Genomic DNA, 16,011 nt, shown 5'->3' on the forward strand with positions numbered 1-16,011 from the left:
GAGTGTGTGAAATGTATTATCCGACGACACAGTAGAGGCAAGCTCCATGTAAGGCTCCTCTTAGATGTGTGTGAAATGGAAGCCTGTGATCCTCCTTTCTTATGTTCTTATGTTCTTAAATGTGTTGCACTCTGGCAGGAGTGTTGATGTTTGGTCTGGCTAACACCTGAGATGACAGGTCAAGCATACAAACTTCTGGTGACACTTCATAACATGACAAGGTGAGGTGATAAACAATACCAGGACTTCCCTATATCTTCATCTCACTCTCTGGTTCTTCTTCCTTCCTCCCTGGGTATTTCCCCTCCCTCCCTTCCTGGGTATTTCCCTCCCTCCCTTCCTGGGTATTTCCCCTCCCTCCCTTCCTGGGTATTTCCCTCCCTCCTGGAGGGTCTTTCCCTCCCTCCTGGAGGGTCTTTCCCTCCTGGAGAGTCTTTCCCTCCCCCCTGGAGAGTCTTTCCCTCCCTCCTGGAGAGTCTTCCCCTCCCCCCTGGAGAGTCTTTCCCTCCCTCCTGGAGAGTCTTTCCCTCCTGGAGGGTCTTTCCCTCCCTCTTGGAGGGTCTTTTCCTACCTCCTGGAGGGCATTTCTCTCCTGGAGTCTCTCTCCCTCCTGGAGAGTCTTTCCCTCCCTCCTGGAAGGTCTTTTCCTCCCTCCTGGAGGGTCTTTCCCTCCCTCCTGGAGAGTCTTTCCTCCCTCCTGAAGGGTCTTTCCCTCCCTCCTGGAGGGTCTTTCCCTCCCTCCTGGAGGGTCTTTCCCTCCCTCCTGGAGGGTCTTTCCCTCCCTCCTGGAGGGTCTTTCCCTCCCTCCTGGAGGGTCCCTTCCCTCCCTCCTGGAGGGTCCCTTCCCTCCCTCCTGGAGGGTCCCTTCCCTCCTGGAGGGTCTTTCCCTCCTGGAGGGTCTTTCCCTCCCTCCTGGAGGGTCCCTTCCCTCCCTCCTGGAGGGTCCCTTCCCTCCCTCCTGGAGGGTCCCTTCCCTCCCTCCTGGAGGGTCCCTTCCCTCCCTCCTGGAGGGTCCCTTCCCTCCTTCCTGGAGGGTCCCTTCCCTCCCTCCTGGAGGGTCCCTTCCCTCCCTCCTGGAGGGTCTTTCCCTCCCTCCTGGAGGGTCTTTTCCTCCCTCCTGGAGGGTCTTTTCCTCCCTCCTGGAGGGTCTTTCCCTCCTGGAGGCTACTCAAGGACCGCCGCCATCTTTAACAATCTCGTACAATAATATGCAAATAACGTTCGACTGTATTTGCGACCCTAAATTGATTTTCTCTATAAAATCTTCGTTGAAGTGACATTAACATTTTTGTTTTATCGGTTTGTTGTGTAAGGTTTGCGCGGGAAAAAGGAGAGGTAAACAACACTTTTTGGGCGGGAAAAATGTCTGCGCGTTGATTGGTTGCGTTGGAGGCGCGAGGTGAGCGGTGATTGGTGGACTCCAGGGACCGGATATTACCGCCAGTGAGCACCTTCAGTGTTGCATACCACTATGCGCGCGCATTTATAACTGTGGAGGAGCCGTGGGAGGGATATGATTATGACTTAGAAGGTACCTGGTGTGTTGAAGAAGGGGAGCGGGTAGCCCGGTGTTCCGTCTATGTGCGCACCAGCAGCAAGACTGCTGCGCACACAGACGTAGAAGGTAGAAGAGAGAACCGGGGGGAGGGGGATATGATCACGACGTATACGATACTAGAGGATTGTTGCGCTCACTTTAACAGGAAGAGTAGGATAACTATATTAACCAATTCTCCTTTCATCATTCCTTCCTTCCTGCCATCCTCTTCCGTATCTTTCTCCCTGTTCTTGTTCCCTCCCTCCATCCTTTCTTCCTTCCCCTTCCGTATCTTTCTCCCTGCCTCTCTCTGCTCCTACTCTCCCTCTTACTCTCTCCCTGCCTCCAGGCTGTGCTTGTTAACCTTCTGCTTGATCTCACTCACTTTTCTCATTTTCTTTATTTTTATTTCATTTCCTTCTCGTTCCACGTACATTCTCTCTCTCTCTCTCTCTCTCTCTCTCTCTCTCTCTCTCTCTCTCTCTCTCTCTCTCTCTCTCTCTCTCTCTCTCCCCCCGTCTCTCTCCGTCTCTCTCTCTTTCCCCTCTCTCTCTCCCCTCTCTCTCTCCCCCTCTCTCTCCCCCTCTCTCTGGTAAGGTATAATATCATTAGCTTCGGGTCTTTTAAGTCAGTAATAGCATGAGGGAGGTTGATGAGTGGTTAGATCTTGAGAGTTGAACACTCTACTGCCAATCTAAGGGAGCAACCATCACCCCAGGAGTGCCACAGGGAGCGGCTGAGTGCCTAGCTGGACGGCAGTGTTGTTGTTGGGAGGGGGCGGCAGTACGAGTGCATACATTCGCACTGTGTTTGCTCTCCTGTTTTCTCTGATAGTCGCCAAAAAATTATTATTTATGAAAATGTCTATCGGAGAGAACACGGACTGCATTATAAATCTAAGAATACGTACGTGGAACTGCATTAGACATCTAAAAATACGTACGTACCTACCTACCTGGAGTTTACCTGGAGGGTATTCCGGGGATCAGCGCCCCCACGGCCCGGTCCACGACCAGGCCTCCCGGTGGATCAGGGCCTGATCAACCAGGCTGTTATTGCTAGCCGCACATAGTCCAACGTATGAACCACAGCCCGGCTGATCCGGCACCGGCTTTAGGTATCTGTCCAGCTCTCTCTTGACAGCCGGGGGCCTATTGGTAATCCCCCTTATGCCTGGTGGGAGACTGTTGAACAGTCTTGGGCCCCGGACACTTACAGAATGCAAATTCCTTGTCGCAGTAGCAACTGAACGAGCTATATAACACGTCTAACAATACATTAGTCCGGGACAAAACAGAGTTGTGTCCAGTGATTCCATTTTCTTGTATGATCACACTTTTTCTCCACCCAAATCACCCCTCAAGGAAGGTTCCTTGATGTTGGTGAGGGGCTCTTGATTTAAGGAATTGGATCTGTGCTCCAGTTCCCCGAATTAAACCTGAATGCCTTCCACATTCTCCCCCCCCCAGGCGCTGTATAATCCTCCGGGTTTAGCGCTTCCCCTTTGATTATAATAATAAAAAATCCACCCAAATCATTCGTTATAAAGCCGCTTTTCATTTGTTTTTATCAGTAGACAACAAAGGAGAGTTAAAACGTTCTTATGATATCCGGGTCAATATTTCTCCAGATGTTTACATCTGGGATGTGGCTTTTATTTACCCGGGAACTTGGCTCTGGTGACGAGTATGCTGAGTAATGTAAACACTCTACTTCGCTTGTACTAAATGTAGAGTGATCCAAGGTGATGTAGAGTGATCCAAGGTGATGTAGAGTGATCCAAGGTGATGTAGAGTGATCCAAGGTGATGTAGAGTGATCCAAGGTGATGTAGAGTGATCCAAGGTGATGTAGAGTGATCCAAGGTGATGTAGAGTGATCCAAGGTGATGTAGAGTGATCCAAGGTGATGTAGAGTGATCCAAGGTGATGTAGAGTGATCCAAGGTGATGTAGAGTGATCCAAGGTGATGTAGAGTGATCCAAGGTGATGTAGAGTGATCCAAGGTGATGTAGAGTGATCCAAGGTGATGTAGAGTGATCCAAGGTGATGTAGAGTGATCCAAGGTGATGTAGAGTGATCCAAGGTGATGTAGAGTGATCCAAGGTGATGTAGAGTGATCCAAGGTGATGTAGAGTGATCCAAGGTGATGTAGAGTGATCCAAGGTGATGTAGAGTGATCCAAGGTGATGTAGAGTGATCCAAGGTGATGTAAAGTGATCCAAGGTGATGTAGAGTGATCCAAGGCGATGTAGAGTGATCCAAGGCGATGTAGAGTGATCCAAGGCGATGTAGAGTGATCCAAGGCGATGTAGAGTGATCCTAGGCGATGTAGAGTGATCCTAGGTGATGTAGAGTGATCCTAGGTGATGTAGAGTGATCCTAGGCGATGTAGAGTGATCCAAGGTGATGTAGAGTGATCCTAGGTGATGTAGAGTGATCCAAGGTGATGTAGAGTGATCCAAGGTGATGTAGAGTGATCCAAGGTGATGTAGAGTGATCCAAGGCGATGTAGAGTGATCCAAGGTGATGTAGAGTGATCCAAGGTGATGTAGAGTGATCCAAGGCGATGTAGAGTGATCCAAGGCGATGTAGAGTGATCCAAGGTGATGTAGAGTGATCCAAGGTGATGTGCCAGACGTTGAAGGATGGTGCCAGGAGTTACAGGATGGCACTAGTACACTTGATGGTGCAGGTGCCTGGCACTTTGGCTGTTTAATTATGGCACTGCTCCCTTCCCTTCCCTCTCTCCCTTCCCTCCTCTCTCTCCCTTCCCTCTCTCCTTCCCTCCCTCCCCTCTCTCTCTTCCATCCCTCCCCTCTCTCCCTTCCCTCCCTCCCCTCTCTCCCCTCTCTCCCTTCCCTCCCTCCCCTCTCTCGCTTTACTCCTCTCTCTCCTTCCCTCCCTCCCTCCCCTCTCTCTCTCCCTTCCCTTTCTCAATCCTTTACCCTCTCCCAGGGAATAATATTTTTCTCCTTGCCTTTTACCTTCCCTCTCGTTACTACCTCCCATCCCTCTCCTCTCTCGTTACTACCTCCCATCCCTCTCCTTCCCTCTCCTTACTACCTCCCATCCCTCTCCTTCCCTCTCCTTACTACCTCCCATCCCTCTCCTTCCCTCTCGTTACTACCTCCTATCCCTCTCATTCCCTCTCGTTACTACCTCTCCTTCTCTCTCGTTACTACCTCCCATCCCTCTGCTTCCCTCTCGTTACTACCTCCCATCCCTCTGCTTCCCTCTCGTTACTACCTCCCATCCCTCTCCTTCCCTCTCGTTACTACCTCCCATCCCTCTGCTTCCCTCTCGTTACTACCTCCCATCCCTCTCCTTCCCTCTCGTTACTGCCTCCCATCCCTCTCCTTCCCTCTCGTTACTGCCTCCCATCCCTCTCCTTCCCTCTCGTTACTGCCTCCCATCCCTCTCCTTCCCTCTCGTTACTGCCTCCCATCCCTCTCCTTCCCTCTCGTTACTGCCTCCCATCCCTCTCCTTCCCTCTCATTACTGCCTCCCATCCCTCTCCTTCCCTCTCGTTATTGCCTCCCATCCCTCTCCTTCCCTCTCGTTACTGCCTCCCATCCCTCTCCTTCCCTCTCGTTACTGCCTCCCTTTCCTCTCGTTACTGCCTCCCGTCCCTCTCGTTACTGTCTTCCATCCCTCTCATTCCCTCTCGTTACTGCCTTCCATCCCTCTCCTTCACTCTCGTTATTGCCTCCCATCCCTCTCCTTTCCCTCTCGTTACTACCTCCCATCCCTCTCCTTCCCTCTCGTTACTACCTCCCATCCCTCTCCTTCCCTCTCGTTACTACCTCCCTTCCCTCTCGTTACTACCTTCCATCCCTCTCGTTACTACCTCCCATCCCTCTCGTTACTACCTCCCATCCCTCTCCTTCCCTCTCGTTACTACCTCCCTTCCCTCTCGTTACTACCTTCCATCCCTCTCGTTACTACCTCCCATCCCTCTCGTTACTACCTCCCATCCCTCTCCTTCCCTCTCGTTACTACCTCCCATCCCTATCCTTCCCTCTCGCTACTGCCTCCCATCCCTCTCGTTACTACCTCCCCTCCTTCCTCAGGGTGGGGGGTAGGGGGTTATTGTTTACGTTGGTGTCGGTGAGGGACTCGTTACCTTGGCCTGTATTTGTGACTGTGAGGGTCGAGGCTCAGCTCGTGGCCCCCACTTCTCAGGCTGCTCGAGCGGTGATTATGATATCTGGTCCCTTGGGCTTAGCAGCAATGCCAGATCAACCAAACTGTAATGTCTATGTGGGGCGGCGGGCCTCCAACAGCAACAGCCTGGTTGACCAGGCTAGCACCAGACGGTAGTAGTAACACTCGAAACTCATCAAAGATATGTGTACTCCTGAAGCTGTGTATTCATCATACCTCCTGCATTCATCTCTGTCCACAGCACCAGCAGTAACAGCACCAGCAGTAGCAGCACCAGCAGTAACAGCAGCAGCACCAGCAGCAACAGCAGCAGTAACAGCAGCACCAGCAGTAAAAGTAGCAGCACCAGCAGTAACAGCAGCAGCACCAGCAGTAACAGTAGCAACACCAGCAGTAACAGTAGCACCGGCAGTAACAGTAGCACCAGCAGTGACAGTAGCAGCACCAGCAGTGACAGTAGCAGCACCAGCAGTAACAGTAGCAGCACCAGCAGTAACAGTAGCAGCACCAGCAGTAACAGTAGCAGCACCAGCAGTAACAGTAGCAGCAGTAACAGCAGCACCAGCAGTAACAGTAGGAGTAGTAGCAGCATTAACAGCAGCGTTAACAGCAGTCGCACCAACAGTAACGGCAGCAGTAACAGCACCAAAAGGGACAGCAACAGTAAAAGTAACAGCAGTAGTAACAGTAACGGCAGCACCAACAGTAACAACAGTAATAGTAACAGCAGCAGTAACAGTAATAGCAGTAACCACGGTAATAGCAGCAGTAACAGTAACAGCAGCAACAGTTACAGCAGCAGTAACAGTAACAGCAACAGCAGTAGTAACAGCAGCAACAGTAACAACAGTTACAGCAGTAGCAGCAGCAGTAAGAGCAACAGCAGTAACAACAGTAACAGTAGCAACAGTAACAGCAACAGCAGTAGTAACAAGCAACAGTAACAGCAGCAACAGTTACCAGTAACCAGTTACCAGTAGATGACTCACTACCAACCGTCTGTGTGAATCACTGACTGTTATTCACGTTGCTGCTGACCATAGCATGTTTTTGAACGCCGCTCACCCCCTAGGCATCACTGGTGGGTCAGTCTTAAGATAGAGAGCAGAGAGAGGCAGGGCGGCTGATGGTGCTACCCATACTTTCCTTTATAATTATACATACTAACCAGCCTACGTGAGTGTTCTTACCCAATCCACGTTATCGCACCCACATGACAGTAACAGCAACAACAGTAACAACAGCAGCAACAGTAGCAGTAGCAACAGCAGTAGTAACAGCAGCAAAAGTAACATCAACAGTAGTAACAGTAAGAGCAGCAGTAGCAACAGTAACAGCAGCTTAATAACGTGTTGTATTACCCTCACTTAAATCAGTTAATTAAATGACTGAAGGTATTAGAAGTTAATCTTTAGACAGTTAATCTTTAGACAGTTAATCTTTAGACAGTTAATATTTTGACAGCTAATATTTAGACAGTTAATATTTTGACAGTTAATCTTTAGACAGTTAATCTTTTGACAGTTAATATTTTGACAGTTAATATTTTGACAGTTAATATTTAGACAGTTAATATTTTGACAGTTAATCTTTAGACAGTTAATCTTTTGACAGTTAATATTTTGACAGTTAATATTTTGACAGTTAATATTTTGACAGTTAATATTTTGACAGCTAATATTTTGACAGTTAATATTTTGACAGTTAATATTTTGACAGTTAATATTTTGACAGTTAATATTTTGACAGTTAATATTTTGACAGCTAATATTTTGAAAGTTAATATTTTGACAGCTAATATTTTGACAGTTAATATTTTGACAGTTAATATTTTGACAGTTAATATTTTGACAGTTAATATTTTGACAGTTAATATTTTGACAGCTAATATTTTGACAGTTAATATTTTGACAGTTAATATTTTGACAGTTAATATTTTGACAGTTAATATTTTGACAGTTAATATTTTGACAGCTAATATTTTGACAGTTAATATTTTGACAGTTAATATTTTGACAGTTAATATTTTGAAAGTTAATATTTTGACAGTTAATATATTGTAACTTTATTTTAAGCTGATCAACATTTTCTCTTCCTAACAGGTATGATTTCTGGCCAGCTGATTGGTGGGTTCCTTGAGTGCTACCTTGGTTATGTCTGGTGATTGGCTGCTGCTGTTATGACGTCATCGAAGGTACACCAGAGCTGCACGCTGATTAGTTGTTGGTGAGTACCACTTGCGGTTCTAGTTGCTGATTGGCTGCTGCTGTTAAGACGTTATCGAGGGCACGCCAGAGCTGCACGCTGATTGGTTATGGCAGAGCTGTGGGTATAACTCTGGATGGATATTGGATGATCAGTGGCCAAGGTTCAACTCCCACCCGTACCTTGTAGCAGCAGCAACAACAATAACAGCAGCAACAGCGCAGCAATAACGGCAACAATAATAGCAACAATAACAACAGTTAAAGCAGCAACAGTAGTAGTAGTAGCAGCAACAGTAGCAGCAGTAGTAGCAGCAGCAGGTGTAGGAGGGGGGAGGGGGGACTCACCCATGATAGAGGGGAAGACAGACCTTGAGGTGATGGCCGACATTTTGTTGTTGAGGGTAGTTGCCATGGCAACCACCACCCCCTCTTTACTTGCCTTCTCTCTCCCTCACCCCTATCCACCCTTTCCCCTTCCGCTCTTCCCCTCTCTTCCCTTCCTTCTCTTCCTCTTCTTTCCCCTCCCTTTTCCCCTCCCCATCAGATTATATAACAACTTGCTGTACATAAGTCTCTCTTACACTAAGACAATCTTGTGTATTATTGAAGTATTGTATAGCCATGTACGTAGCCATACTAACTGTATGTACGTAGCCATACTGAGTGTATGTACGTAGCCATACTGACTGTATGTACGTAGCCATACTGACTGTATGTACGTAGCCATGCTGACTGTATGTACGTAGCCATGCTGACTGTATGTACGTAGCCATACTGACTGTATGTACGTAGCCATACTGACTGTATGTACGTAGCCATACTGACTATGTACGTAGCCATACTGACTGTATGTGCGTAGCCATACTGCTTGTATGTACGTAGCCATACTGCTTGTATGTACGTAGCCATACTGACTGTACGTAGCCATACTGACTATGTACGTAGCCATACTGACTGTATGTACGTAGCCATACTGACTGTATGTACGTAGCCATACTGACTGTACGTAGCCATACTGACTGTATGTACGTAGCCATACTGACTGTATGTACGTAGCCATACTGACTGTATGTACGTAGCCATACTGACTGTATGTGCGTAGCCATACTGACTGTATGTGCGTAGCCATACTGACTGTATGTGCGTAGCCATACTGACTGTATGTACGTAGCCATACTGACTGTATGTACGTAGCCATACTGACTGTATGTACGTAGCCATACTGACTGTATGTACGTAGCCATACTGACTGTATGTACGTAGCCATACTGACTGTATGTACGTAGCCATACTGACTATGTACGTAGCCATACTGACTGTATGTACGTAGCCATACTGACTGTATGTACGTAGCCATACTGACTGTATGTACGTAGCCATACTGACTGTATGTACGTAGCCATACTGACTGTATGTACGTAGCCATACTGACTGTATGTACGTAGCCATACTGACTGTACGTAGCCATACTGATTGTATGTACGTAGCCATACTGACTGTATGTACGTAGCCATACTGACTGTATGTACGTAGCCTTCCTGTGTATGTACGTACGTAGCCTTCCTGTGTATGTATGTACGTAGCCTTCCTGTGTATGTACGTACGTAGCCTTCCTGTGTATGTATGTACGTAGCCTTCCTGTGTACGTACGTAGCCTTCCTGTGTATGTACGTACGTAGCCTTCCTGTTTATGTACGTACGTAGCCTTCCTGTGTATGTACGTACGTAGCCTTCCTGTGTATGTACGTAGCCTTCCTGTGTATGTATATACGTAGCCTTCCTGTGTATGTATGTACGTAGCCTTCCTGTGTATGTACGTACGTAGCCTTCCTGTGTATGTACGTACGTAGCCTTCCTGTGTATGTACGTACGTAGCCTTCCTGTGTATGTACGTAGCCTTCCTGTGTACGTACGTAGCCTTCCTGTGTATGTACGTAGCCTTCCTGTATATGTACGTACGTAGCCTTCCTGTGTATGTACGTAGCCTTCCTGTGTATGTATGTACGTAGCCTTCTTGTGTATGTACGTAGCCTTCTTGTGTATGTACGTAGCCTTCCTGTGTATGTACGTACGTAGCCTTCCTGTGTATGTACGTACGTAGCCTTCCTGTGTATGTATGTACGTAGCCTTCCTGTGTATGTATGTACGTAGCCTTCCTGTGTATGTATGTACGTAGCCTTCCTGTGTATGTACGTAGCCTTCCTGTGTATGTACGTACGTAGCCTTCCTGTGTATGTACGTAGCCTTCCTGTGTATGTACGTAGCCTTCCTGTGTATGTACGTAGCCTTCCTGTGTATGTATGTACGTAGCCTTCCTGTGTATGTATGTACGTAGCCTTCCTGTGTATGTATGTACGTAGCCTTCCTGTGTATGTACGTAGCCTTCCTGTGTATGTATGTACGTAGCCTTCCTGTGTATGTACGTAGCCTTCCTGTGTATGTATGTACGTAGCCTTCCTGTGTATGTATGTATGTAGCCTTCCTGTGTATGTACGTAGCCTTCCTGTGTATGTATGTAAGTAACCTTCCTGTGTATGTATGTACGTAGCCTTCCTGTGTATGTATGTACGTAGCCTTCCTGTGCATGTATGTATGTAGCCTTCCTGTGTTTGTATGTACGTAGCCTTCCTGTGTATGCATGTAAGTAACCTTCCTGTGTATGTATGTACGTAGCCTTGTTGTGTATGTATATATGTAGCCTTCCTGTGTATGTATGTACGTAGCCTTCCTGTGTATGTAGCCTTCCTGTGTATGTCCGTAGCCTTCCTGTGTATGTACGTAGCCTTCCTGTGTATGTATGTACGTAGCCTTCCTGTGTATGTACGTAGCCTTCCTGTGTATGTACGTAGCCTTCCTGTGTATGTACGTAGCCTTCTTGTGTATGTACGTAGCCTTCCTGTGTATGTATGTAGCCTTCCTGTGTATGTACGTAGCCTTCCTGTGTATGTATGTACGTAGCCTTCCTGTGTATGTATGTACGTAGCCTTCCTGTGTATGTATGTACGTAGCCTTCCTGTGTATGTATGTACGTAGCCTTCCTGTGTATGTATGTACGTAGCCTTCCTGTGTATGTATGTACGTAGCCTTCCTGTGCATGTATGTATGTAGCCTTCCTGTGTATGTATGTACGTAGCCTTCCTGTGTATGTATGTACGTAGCCTTCCTGTGTATGTATATACGTAGCCTTCCTGTGTATGTACGTAGCCTTCCTGTGTATGTATGTATGTAGCCTTCCTGTGTATGTATGTATGTAGCCTTCCTGTGTATGTACGTAGCCTTCCTCTATGTATGTACGTAGCCTTCCTGTGTATGTACGTAGCCTTCCTGTGTGTGTATGTACGTAGCCTTCCTGTGTATGTATGTACGTAGCCTTCCTGTGCATGTATGTATGTAGCCTTCCTGTGTATGTACGTAGCCTTCCTGTGTATGTATGTAAGTAACCTTCCTGTGTATGTAAGTAACCTTCCTGTGTATGTATGTACGTAGCCTTCCTGTGTATGTATATACGTAGCCTTCCTGTGTATGTATATACGTAGCCTTCCTGTGTATGTATGTAAGTAACCTTCCTGTGTATGTATGTACGTAGCCTTCCTGTGTATGTATGTACATAGCCTTCCTGTGTATGTATGTAAGTAACCTTCCTGTGTATGTATGTACGTAGCCTTCCTGTGTATGTAAGTAACCTTCCTGTGTATGTATGTACGTAGCCTTCCTGTGTATGTATGTACGTAGCCTTCCTGTGTATGTATGTAAGTAACCTTCCTGTGTATGTATGTACGTAGCCTTCCTGTGTATGTATGTACGTAGCCTTCCTGTGTATGTATGTACGTAGCCTTCCTGTGTATGTATGTACGTAGCCTTCCTGTGTATGTATGTAAGTAGCCTTCCTGTGTATGTATGTACGTAGCCTTCCTGTGTATGTAAGTAACCTTCCTGTGTATGTATGTACGTAGCCTTCCTGTGTATGTATGTACGTAGCCTTCCTGTGTATGTATGTAAGTAACCTTCCTGTGTATGTATGTACGTAGCCTTCCTGTGTATGTATGTACGTAGCCTTCCTGTGTATGTATGTACGTAGCCTTCCTGTGTATGTATGTAAGTAGCCTTCCTGTGTATGTATGTACGTAGCCTTCCTGTGTATGTATGTACGTAGCCTTCCTGTGTATGTATGTAAGTAACCTTCCTGTGTATGTATGTACGTAGCCTTCCTGTGTATGTAAGTAACCTTCCTGTGTATGTATGTACGTAGCCTTCCTGTGTATGTATGTACGTAGCCTTCCTGTGTATGTAAGTAACCTTCCTGTGTATGTATATACGTAGCCTTCCTGTGTATGTATGTAAGTAACCTTCCTGTGTATGTATGTACGTAGCCTTCCTGTGTATGTATGTACGTAGCCTTCCTGTGTATGTATGTAAGTAACCTTCCTGTGTATGTATGTACGTAGCCTTCCTGTGTATGTAAGTAACCTTCCTGTGTATGTATGTACGTAGCCTTCCTGTGTATGTATGTACGTAGCCTTCCTGTGTATGTATGTAAGTAACCTTCCTGTGTATGTATGTACGTAGCCTTCCTGTGTATGTATGTACGTAGCCTTCCTGTGTATGTATGTACGTAGCCTTCCTGTGTATGTATGTACGTAGCCTTCCTGTGTATGTATGTAAGTAGCCTTCCTGTGTATGTATGTACGTAGCCTTCCTGTGTATGTAAGTAACCTTCCTGTGTATGTATGTACGTAGCCTTCCTGTGTATGTATGTACGTAGCCTTCCTGTGTATGTATGTAAGTAACCTTCCTGTGTATGTATGTACGTAGCCTTCCTGTGTATGTATGTACGTAGCCTTCCTGTGTATGTATGTACGTAGCCTTCCTGTGTATGTATGTAAGTAGCCTTCCTGTGTATGTATGTACGTAGCCTTCCTGTGTATGTATGTACGTAGCCTTCCTGTGTATGTATGTAAGTAACCTTCCTGTGTATGTATGTACGTAGCCTTCCTGTGTATGTAAGTAACCTTCCTGTGTATGTATGTACGTAGCCTTCCTGTGTATGTATGTACGTAGCCTTCCTGTGTATGTAAGTAACCTTCCTGTGTATGTATGTACGTAGCCTTCCTGTGTATGTATGTACGTAGCCTTTCTATGTATGTATGTACGTAGCCTTCCTGTGTATGTATGTACGTAGCCTTTCTATGTATGTATGTACGTAGCCTTCCTGTGTATGTATGTAAGTAACCTTTCTTCCAGTGGGCAACGGTAAACAATATGATGTTCAATGAGGACAAATTCCAACTACTCCGTTATGGAAAACTGGAGGAGATAATAACTAGAACAGAGTATACTACTGACTCCGGCCATACAATAGAGCGGAAAAATAATGTAAGGGACCTGGGAGTAGTAATGTCTGAGGATCTCACTTTCAAGGATCACAACAGTGCCACGATCGCACGTGCAAAGAAAATGATAGGATGGATAATGAGAACGTTCAAAACGAGAGATGCCAAGCCAATGATGATCCTTTTCAAATCACTTGTTCTCTCTAGTGCGGCCAGCAGTAACAGCCTAGTTGATCAGGCCCTGATCCATCGGGAGGCCTGGTCATGGACCGGGCCGCGGGGGCGTTGATCTCCTGAATAACCTCCAGGTATCCAGGTAACCTCCTGTGTATGTATGTACGTAGCCTTCCTGTGTATGTATGTACGTAGCCTTCCTGTGTATGTATGTACGTAGCCTTCCTGTGTATGTACGTAGCCTTCCTGTGTATGTATGTACGTAGCCTTCCTGTGTATGTATGTAAGTAACCTTCCTGTGTATGTATGTATGTATGTAGCCTTCCTGTGTATGTATGTACGTAGCCTTCCTGTGTATGTATGTACGTAGCCTTCCTGTGTATGTATGTACGTAGCCTTCCTGTGTATGTATGTACGTAGCCTTCCTGTGTATGTATGTACGTAGCCTTCCTGTGTATGTATGTACGTAGCCTTCCTGTGTGTGTATGTACGTAGCCTTCCTGTGTAAGTAGCCTTCCTATGACTGTATATCAGTAGCCTTCCTATGTATGTAAGTAGCCTTCCTATGACTGTACGTAAGTAGCCTTCCTATGACTGTACGTAAGTAGCCTTCCTATGACTGTACGTAAGTAGCCTTCCTATGACTGTACGTAAGTAGCCTTCCTATGACTGTACGTAAGTAGCCTTCCTATGACTGTACGTAAGTAGCCTTCCTATGACTGTACGTAAGTAGCCTTCCTATGACTGTACGTAAGTAGCCTTCCTATGACTGTACGTAAGTAGCCTTCCTATGACTGTACGTAAGTAGCCTTCCTATGACTGTACGTAAGTAGCCTTCCTATGACTGTACGTAAGTAGCCTTCTTATGAATGTACATAAGTAGCCTTTCTATGTACGTAAGTAGCCTTCCTATGACTGTACGTAAGTAGCCTTCCTATGACTGTACGTAAGTAGCCTTCCTATGACTGTACGTAAGTAGCCTTCCTATGACTGTACGTAAGTAGCCTTCTTATGAATGTACATAAGTAGCCTTTCTATGTACGTAAGTAGCCTTCCTATGACTGTACGTAAGTAGCCTTCCTATGACTGTACGTAAGTAGCCTTCCTATGACTGTACGTAAGTAGCCTTCCTATGACTGTACGTAAGTAGCCTTCCTATGACTGTACGTAAGTAGCCTTCCTATGACTGTACGTAAGTAGCCTTCCTATGTACGTAAGTAGCCTTCTTATGAATGTACATAAGTAGCCTTTCTATGTACGTAAGTAGCCTTCCTATGACTGTACGTAAGTAGCCTTCCTATGACTGTACGTAAGTAGCCTTCTTGTGAATGTACATAAGTAGCCTTTCTATGTACGTAAGTAGCCTTCCTATGACTGTACGTAAGTAGCCTTCCTATGACTGTACGTAAGTAGCCTTCCTATGACTGTACGTAAGTAGCCTTCCTATGACTGTACGTAAGTAGCCTTCTTATGAATGTACATAAGTAGCCTTTCTATGTACGTAAGTAGCCTTCCTATGACTGTACGTAAGTAGCCTTCTTATGAATGTACATAAGTAGCCTTTCTATGTACGTAAGTAGCCTTCTTATGAATGTACATAAGTAGCCTTTCTATGTACGTAAGTAGCCTTCCTATGACTGTACGGAAGTAGCCTTCCTATGACTGTACGTAAGTAGCCTTCCTATGACTGTACGTAAGTAGCCTTCCTATGACTGTACGTAAGTAGCCTTCTTATGAATGTACATAAGTAGCCTTTCTATGTACGTAAGTAGCCTTCCTATGACTGTACGTAAGTAGCCTTCTTATGAATGTACATAAGTAGCCTTTCTATGTACGTAAGTAACCTTCCTATGACTGTACGTAAGTAGTCTTTCTATGTATGTAAGTAGCCTTCTCGTGAATGACTTACTTAAATAACCTTCCAACGAGCGTAAATCTACGCACCATCTCGTAGTAGGCATTATGAGAGTGTCTTCCAAATCAGTGATTTTTTTTTGCCTCTGAAATACCAATTAGAGAGCGATGTTGATACCTTGCAGGTGTGTCTTTGAGATGTGGACATGACAGTATGTTGCAGACTGTGGAGCAATACTCTTCTCTTGGCTGAGGGACTGACAACCTCAAGACTACGTCTTGAAGGGTGGTGGACTGATTACATCTTTGCATGTCTGCTGCTTCTGTATTCGACTGAAGAAACCTACTGTGTAAGCGAAACGTTTCGGAATTAAGATACTTAACTGTTGCACACGTGTCTTATCACCCTCTCCCCCCACTGATGTTCACACTTCCCCTGATACACGCCTCCCCTGATACACGCCTCCCCTGATACACGCCTCCCCTGATACACACCTCCCCTGATACACGCCTCCCCTGATACACGCCTCCCCTGATACACACCTCCCCTGATACACACCTCCCCTGATACACACCTCCCCTGATACACTCCTCCCCTGATACACGCCTCCCCTGATACACGCCTCCCCTGATACACACCTCCCCTGATACACACCTCCCATGATACACCTCCCCTGATACACACCTCCCATGATACACCTCCCCTGATACACACCTCCCCTGATACACCTCCCCTGATACACA

The sequence above is a fragment of the Cherax quadricarinatus genome, chromosome 7, assembly GCF_038502225.1.
Source record: "Cherax quadricarinatus isolate ZL_2023a chromosome 7, ASM3850222v1, whole genome shotgun sequence".
Lineage (NCBI taxonomy): Eukaryota > Metazoa > Arthropoda > Malacostraca > Decapoda > Parastacidae > Cherax > Cherax quadricarinatus.